Source organism: Cibotium barometz, chromosome 48 (genome assembly GCF_041138505.1).
Source record: "Cibotium barometz isolate CiBa-2024 chromosome 48, ASM4113850v1, whole genome shotgun sequence".
Classification (NCBI taxonomy): domain Eukaryota; kingdom Viridiplantae; phylum Streptophyta; class Polypodiopsida; order Cyatheales; family Cibotiaceae; genus Cibotium; species Cibotium barometz.
In genome coordinates, this window is record NC_141093.1 from 41,030,729 (window position 1) to 41,038,766 (window position 8,038).

Sequence of the window (8,038 nt, forward strand, 5' to 3'; positions counted from 1 at the left end):
TATCCATTGGACATCCCCCAGATGAAGTGGGAATGTATCAGTATGGATTTTATTACTGAATTACCTTCAGTGCAATCAGGTTACAACTCCATTTTTGTGGTAATTGATAGACTAACCAAAGTTGCCCATCTGATTCCAGTAAAAGAAAACTACACTGCAGTGGATGTGGCCAGAGTTTTCCTCAAAGAAATCTTTAGATTGCATGGCCTACCAAGGAGAATAGTAAGTGATCGAGATCCCAAGTTTACTTCAAGTTCCTGGATATTGCATTTTTCGAAGCAGTGGGAACATTCTTGGATCTTCAGATTGCATGGCCTACCCAGGAGAATAGTAAGTGATCGAGATCCCAAGTTTACTTCAAGGTTCTGGACTGCATTTTTCGAAGCAGTGGAAACTTTCTTGGATCTCGGCACAGCTTATCACCCTAAGACCGATGGTCAAACTAAAAGGGTAAACCAAGTTATCGAAGATATACTTCGGTCATGCTGGCAGGGAACCCAAGAAGTGGCTAAGCTATCTGCACCTAGTCGAGTTCGCCTACAATGCTTCTTATCACAGAAGTATTGGGATGAACCATTTTAAAGCTCTGTATGGACAAGATTGCTTAACTCCACTAACTTGGTCCGACCCATTGATTAGGGTGGTCGAGATGTCTAGACAGATGCTTGATGATATGGAGCTGCAGATGCAGGCAATTCGTAAAGATATAAAATCTGCCCAGGATTCTAATGAAAAAATGGCATCTTATATGTGAAAAAACTTCATATATATGTGAAAAAAATTCTAATGAAACTTCTCCCAAAGTGCTCAACCAATCACATCCTAATTCCAACTTCATTCTCCCCATTTGGCACTAGAAAATCTTCCTTGGCATTCCCTTTGACTTGCCCGGGCATGGAAAGGATTCAATTAGGTGTATAGGACATGATAGACGTTCAAGAAGCAAGTATCTTTTCTCTCAAGAGTTACAAAACAAATGTCCTCGAATTATGATTTTTTCAAAATTTTATGACATAATAATAATGGAACATAATGAATAGACTTGAGAAATGGAAACTCGATTGATATTTCTAGAAATACTAATTTGGATAGAAATTTTTCAATCACACCAAAATGATAAGGAAACTCTTACGTAGAGCCATAGAAGCTTATTAGTAGTAAGAAAGGATTCCCAAAACCCCCTAATTTTCTCAAGAAGGTATGAGTTTTTAACACATAAGCATGGATTACGGACATACAAAGCAAGCTTAAATTACTTATGAAAAAAACCTCTTCTAATTTGATGAGGCAAATTAAAAACCCTAATTCTTTTTCAAACTTCAAGAAACCCTAAAATATGAAAATTTTCCACGTGCATGCGTATGATACGGTTTTGAAAGCATTTAAAATCCTATCGTAATGTCAATTTAGAGAAAAGATGAGCTTAAATCCCTCATTTTGGAGAAAATCCTAATTCACTAAACTTTTCTCCAAGTCAAGCATTAGATGACTTATTTGTAGGGTTACAGGTAGTAGAGAAGATTCCTCCAATACACATCCCATGGAGAGGATAGTAATGAGCTCAATAGGATGCAAATGCATCGATCAAGTAGCCAACATTATCCTCAATGTATACCCTCGTCATGATGGCCATTGAAGTCTAATATCAATGAGAAGAAGCCTTCAAATGAACCTCTGCAAAATCTATCCAAAAAAATCATGCATGAACATTTCCTTATTATGAAACCCTTGTAAGCCTAAAGAAAAGAATTGCACGTAAAAAAGTGGTTGCAATGTAGACTCATCCACGAGTAAGTTCTTCCATTTGATGAGTAATCATTCAATTCTCCTATTCCTTGATTCTCGTGTTCTCCTCCTCCCAATAATCCTCCTGGCTCATATACGATCTCCCCTTTTCCATCCATGGGTGGAAGCTCCTCCTTCTCTTGAGGTATAAGCCCCACAAATTTCTTAAGATTGGATACATGAAATACATTGTGGATTCTTGCACAAGTGGGCAAATCAAGCTTGTAGGCCAAGTCACCAACCTTCTTGAGCACAAAATATGGCCCATAATATCTCTCAGAAGACTTTGGGTTGTGGAGCCTTTGAAAATATTATCACGACTCATTGGAAGCTTTAACATCACATAGTCACCCCCTTGAAACTTTGCATTGTGTCTATGTGCTCATCGGCATTAGCCTTCATGACATCTTGAGAGCCTTCTTCATGTTGTCCTTGCAAAGTTGAAGAAGCTGTCTCACAAATCCTTTCTCATTCATGTTTCGCTAAAGGATTAACCACCTTATCCTCTTGAAAACCTATGGATGGCATATGCATTTGATACCCATAAAGGGCCTCAAAAGGAAACATCCTAATCCTCAAATGCTTGCTTGAATTATGACAAAATTCAGCAAGATGCAACCATTAATCCCATGAAGCTTGTATGTATATATATCATAACAATAATCCCTCAAGTACACCTCAAACCGCTTACTGGTACACTCTATTTGCCCATATATAAATGTGGGCATCAACCTCATTTAGGAGGAATTCCTCATAAATTCCCTTAATGCAATCACTATAAATCTCCATAATTGATGCCATAATGCAAACCCAAACTCTTGGCAATGCATCCGCTACTACATTATCTTTGCCTGTTGTGTGCGTGATATCTCGAAATCATAACTTTGAAGAGTGGCCAACCACCTCTTTTGCGAGAGAGAGAGAGAGAGAGAGAGAGAGAGAGAGAGAGAGAGAGGTAGTTGGGATAAGAAAATGCTCAGCACCCTACAATCACTTCTCATCGCCGTGAAGTGGGAACCATACAAGTAATGATGCCATATCTTGATATCAAGCAAACACGCAATGCCATCTCCTTTTCGGTAAGCTTTTTACTTTCAAAAGAAATGACTCCGTGCTCTTGATACAAAACAGCCCTAAGTCCTCCTCCACTTGCATCCACTCTCACATAGAAAGTCTTGGAGAAATCGGGACAATCAATAAGGGGGCCAAAGTAAGCAAAGAATTAAGATTATTGAAGTATTTATCGATAATAAAATCCTAAAAGGAAGCTTCCCTCTTGAGAAGATTGGTAAGAGGTTTCGCTATAGATGCATAATGCTCCATAAATTTTCTATAGAAAGAAATAACCCCATTTGATGAGGGTAAGTTCTTCCATTTGATGAGGAATCATTCAATTCTCCTATTCCTCCATTCTCTTGTTCTCCTCCAATAATCCTCCTGGCTCATATATCATCTCCCCTTTTCCATCCATGGGTGGAAGCTCCTTCTTCTCTTGAGGTATAGGCCCCACAAATTTTTTACGATTGGATATATGAAATACACTGTGGATTCTTGGAAAAGTGGGCAAATCAAGCTTGTAGGCCAAGTCACCAACCTTCTTCAGCACAAAATGTGGCCCATAATATCTCTGAGCAGACTTTGGGTTGTGGAGCCTTTGAGAATATTATCACGACTCTTTGGAAGCTTCAACAACACATAGTCACCCTCTTGAAACTTCGCATTGTGTCTATGTGCTCCTCCGCATTAGCCTTCGTGACATCTTGAGAGCCTTCTTCATGTTGTCCTTGCAAAGTTGAAGAAGCTGTCAAACCCTTTCCCATTCATGTTTGGCTAAAGGATTAACCACCTTATCCTCTTGAAAAGCTACGGATGGCATATGCACTTGATACCCATAAAGGACCTCAAATGAAACATTCCATTCCTCAAATGCTTGCTTGAAATATGACAAAATTCAGCAAGATGCAACCATTCATCCCATGAAGCTTGTATGTATATATATCATAACAATAATTCCTCAAGTACATGTCTAGCCACTTGCTGGTGCACTCTATTTGCCCATACGTTTGAGGTTGATAGGCTGTAGATGGAGTGATTTGTGTGCACTTTGTCAGACAAAGATCTTACCCCATCAACTTGGTGTCCCCATCAAACACTACGCCGAGTGGTAACCCATGCCACTCTCATGCTCCTGAATTGTTTGGCAATTTGAGATGCTCCATATCTGATTTTAGAAGCAATGAAATGGGCTGATTTGGTAAGCTGACCAACTACCACAAATATTTGATCCTACCCATGCTTAGTCTTGGGAAGACCCGTCTCATGAAATCCATTGATATGTGAGTCAACTTCCCATGTGGATTGGGTAAAGGATAAAGTAAACCACTAGGTAATTGGTGGCTATGCTAGTTTCTTTGACATGAAGAACACTCTTTCACAAACTTCTTCACATCACTCTATATGCCTTTCCCCAAAAAAATATTTTTCTCACTTTGTCATATGCCTTTACACACCAAGATGACTCGCAAGTGGAGAAGAATGAAGCTTGTGAGGAATATCTTCATGATTACCTTCTTGTAATCTCCTCTAAATGTGGGCAGCAACCTCATTTAGGAGGAATTCCTCATAAATTCCCTAAATCTCCATAATTGATGCCATAGTGCAAACCCAAATTCTTGGCAATGCATTCGCTACTACATTGTCTTTGCCTGGTGTGTGTGATATCTCGAAATCATAACTTTGAAGAGTGACCAACCACCTCTTTTGCTTGAGAGAGAGAGAGAGAGAGAGAGAGAGAGAGAGTTGGGATAAGAAACATTTCAGCACCCTATGATCACTTCTCACCGCCGTGAAGTGGGAACCATACAAGTAATGATGCCACATCTTGATATCAAGCATCTCTTGCTCATAAACATGCAATGCCATCTCCTTTTTGGTAAGCTTTTTACTTTCAAAAGAAATGACTCCATGCTCTTGATACAAAACAGCCCTAAGTCCTCTTCCCCTTGCATCCACTCTCACATAAAAAGTCTTGGAGAAATCGGGACAAACAATAATGGGGGCCAAAGTAAGCAAAGCACTGAGCTCATTAAAGCTTTTATCGGTAATAGAATCCTAAAAGGAAGCTTCCCTCTTGAGAAGATTGGTAAGAGGTTCCACTATAGATGTATAATGCTCCATAAATTTTCTATAGAAAGAAAATAACCCCCAAAATCCTCTCAATAGCTTGAATTGCTTGGTGTTGGCCAATCTTTGACATATGCCACCTTCTTTGGATCAGCTCTTATGCCATTCCCATCAAATGCTCAAGATATGCGAAACAACCCTCTTTCAGTCCTAAATGTGATTCTCTTCATCACTCTCCATATTTATTTGATGGTATCTTGATCTTAAAACAATCTTGGAAAAAAAAAATCTTACTCCCTTTAGCTCATCCAAGAGATCATTAATGTGTAGAATGGGGTACCTATTATTTATGGGGGTGGTGACTTTGTTCAAGTCACGATAATCAATGCACATGCGAAAGGACCCATCCTTTTTCTTTGTCAATGGAGATTGTAAGGGTTGAATAAGACCCATGGAAAGAAAATCTTGCCCTTTCTTTGCCACTTTCTCTCTTTTCACATTGGACAATCGATAGGGAGGGATAAGCAAATGGAGATTGTGAGGGTAGAATAAGACCCGTGGAAATCAAATCTTGCAAATTCCTTGCCTCTTTCTCTCTTTTCATCTTGGACAATCGATAGGGAGGCTTGCAGCTTGAGAAGTTTCTAATTAATTATTTATAATACAAATCAAGCTTTCCCTAAGAGTTGTAATGAATAATTAAGAAAAGTTTAATCTTTATGCTTAATTAGGATGCTTTTTATGTATATCTCTCTCTCTCGAAAGAATAGTCATACCTATGACTAATTCTTAAGCAAATGAATGCTTCTCATTGATAAATTCTTAATTCAAAATCAATCTCATAACTTGTTAAGCTAGAGGTTAAGAAAATTACTTTTTATGTATTTATAATAATAAAATTATGGTAAACTTATGATTTAATTCCATAATTTAGATTTAAGTCTAAGGATATTATTCTATCATAATTTTATTACAAAGTCTTATTCTTTCTAGAAATATTAAAAATTATCAGTAATAGCAGCGAAGCTATGGCAAAAATTTTAGAAACTAATACATAGCTCATTTTTATGCATAATGTGAAAAGAGGACTTCCTACCATATTCTAGGATTGCTCATCCTATGCTAAAAGAATGATTTTCATCACATTCATGAAAAACTAATTTTTAGTGTTTATGCATAAATAATTATTAAAAAAAGAGAAATTTTTGGTAATTTTATTTTTATGCAAAAAAAGGAATTCCCATAATAATGGAGATCCATGTAATTATATGGAAAAAGAGAAATTTTGGTATATTAAAATAATGAATATTTTTATTTAAAGAGGAATTTTGGAAGAGACTTGCACATGGATCATAGAGACCAACACTTTTTTCCTCGTCAAGAGACACAGCTGTTGATTCTTTTCCATAGAAGGACTATCCGAGATTTACTTCATCTATCGTAACATAATAAAAATTAGTCTCAATTTAGGGATCCATCAGTCCAGCCTACCCCCATCTAAACCCATGGGTTAGCCAATCGCCCAACCACTATAGTGATAGGATCCATTTCGGAATTTGGTAATGTTTTGTCCCAGGTACCAGGGAAAAGAGTTCCTAGGCCCCCTAGGCTGGCGCTTCAAGCAAACTTCAAGATAGTCACACCACTTACACACCCAATATGAAATTGCATGTTTCAAAGATTCAGCTGACTTTAAAACAATCTTTTAATGAAACCATAGTATCACTGATCATAATCCTCCAAAATATCCGGTTGAATTCTAATTTCCAATCATCCCTTCATCGGTGTACCTATGGCATCATTGGCAACTAGAACGTTCACCACTTGTTCACTCAGGGGCCTTTTGAATAGTTCCTAACTCATAGTACCCGGAAATATATTCACTTATAAAAATCTAGACGGACTCTCCATTGAAGATCAGCAAGATCAACCAATAGATACATCCACATCCACATCCATTTACATCCAATAGATACATCCACATCCACATCCACATCCATTTACATCACATCACATCCCATCCACATCTCATCTCATCACATCCACGTCCATTTACATCACATCACATCCCATCCACATCTCTTCACATCCACATCCATTTACATCCATCCACATCCATTTACATCACATTCACATCTTATCACATTCACTCACATATTATCACATCCACTCACATCTTATCACATCCTATCACATTGCATTTGTTGAAATTTGAGCATAATGATGAGCTATGGTGGATCATACACTAGAATCAACATTATTAACAAAGTGATTAGCAAATAATTAAGATGTAATTAGTGAATAATTAGTAAATAGATTAATGTAGGCATGGATACTCAAAAACCAGCAAATTCTCATTAGGGCTATGCCTTAATTTATAGAGTTTACATCAAGCATCAAATCCCATTGATTTCTCCATGATTCACTCCCAGAATATCTCTACCTCTTGCCTGATTCTCTCCACCTCTTCTCTTTTCCCTGAATATCTCCCAGAATAACTCCACACTCCTAAATTCTCTCATGCTACCCTTTATTCTCTCCCAGTAGATTCTTCTCACCTTTTCACAGGTTCTTTCACAATTACATCTCCTCTTTTACAGCCTCTAACAAAGAGCTTGTTCCCGCACACACCCTATTCACTTGTATATTTCAACACCTCCCCTCAAGTGAATAATCCTAGCACATCTGGACCCTATACCAAGTTTCCCTCTTACTTGATAGCCCGCGACCAGTGCCTCAAGTCCCTAAACTCCATAGTCCTTGACACGCTCTCTCTCTATGTGTCCAAGGCTACTATAAGTGCCGCGACCTTGACTAAAGTGCTCACACATCTACCATATGGCCTACATCATCGGTGGCTCAGAGGTGGTTTTACTTTGTTGGGGCAGGTTACATTGGGTTGTGGGGTCTCTCTCTCTCTCTCTCTCTCTCTCTCTCTCTCTCTCTCTCTCTCTCTCAGAGATTTTCACATGGCTCCTCACTCTCTGGAGCCTCACATCTTCTCTTGTCTTCAGTCTTCTTCTCGTGGCAGCATCTCTCCACGCATCCGTCTCTTCTTTCAGTCTTCTTGGGGCAGCTTCTCTTCTTGTGGCAGCTTCTCTTCTCGTGTCCATGTCTTCCTTTAGCTTTT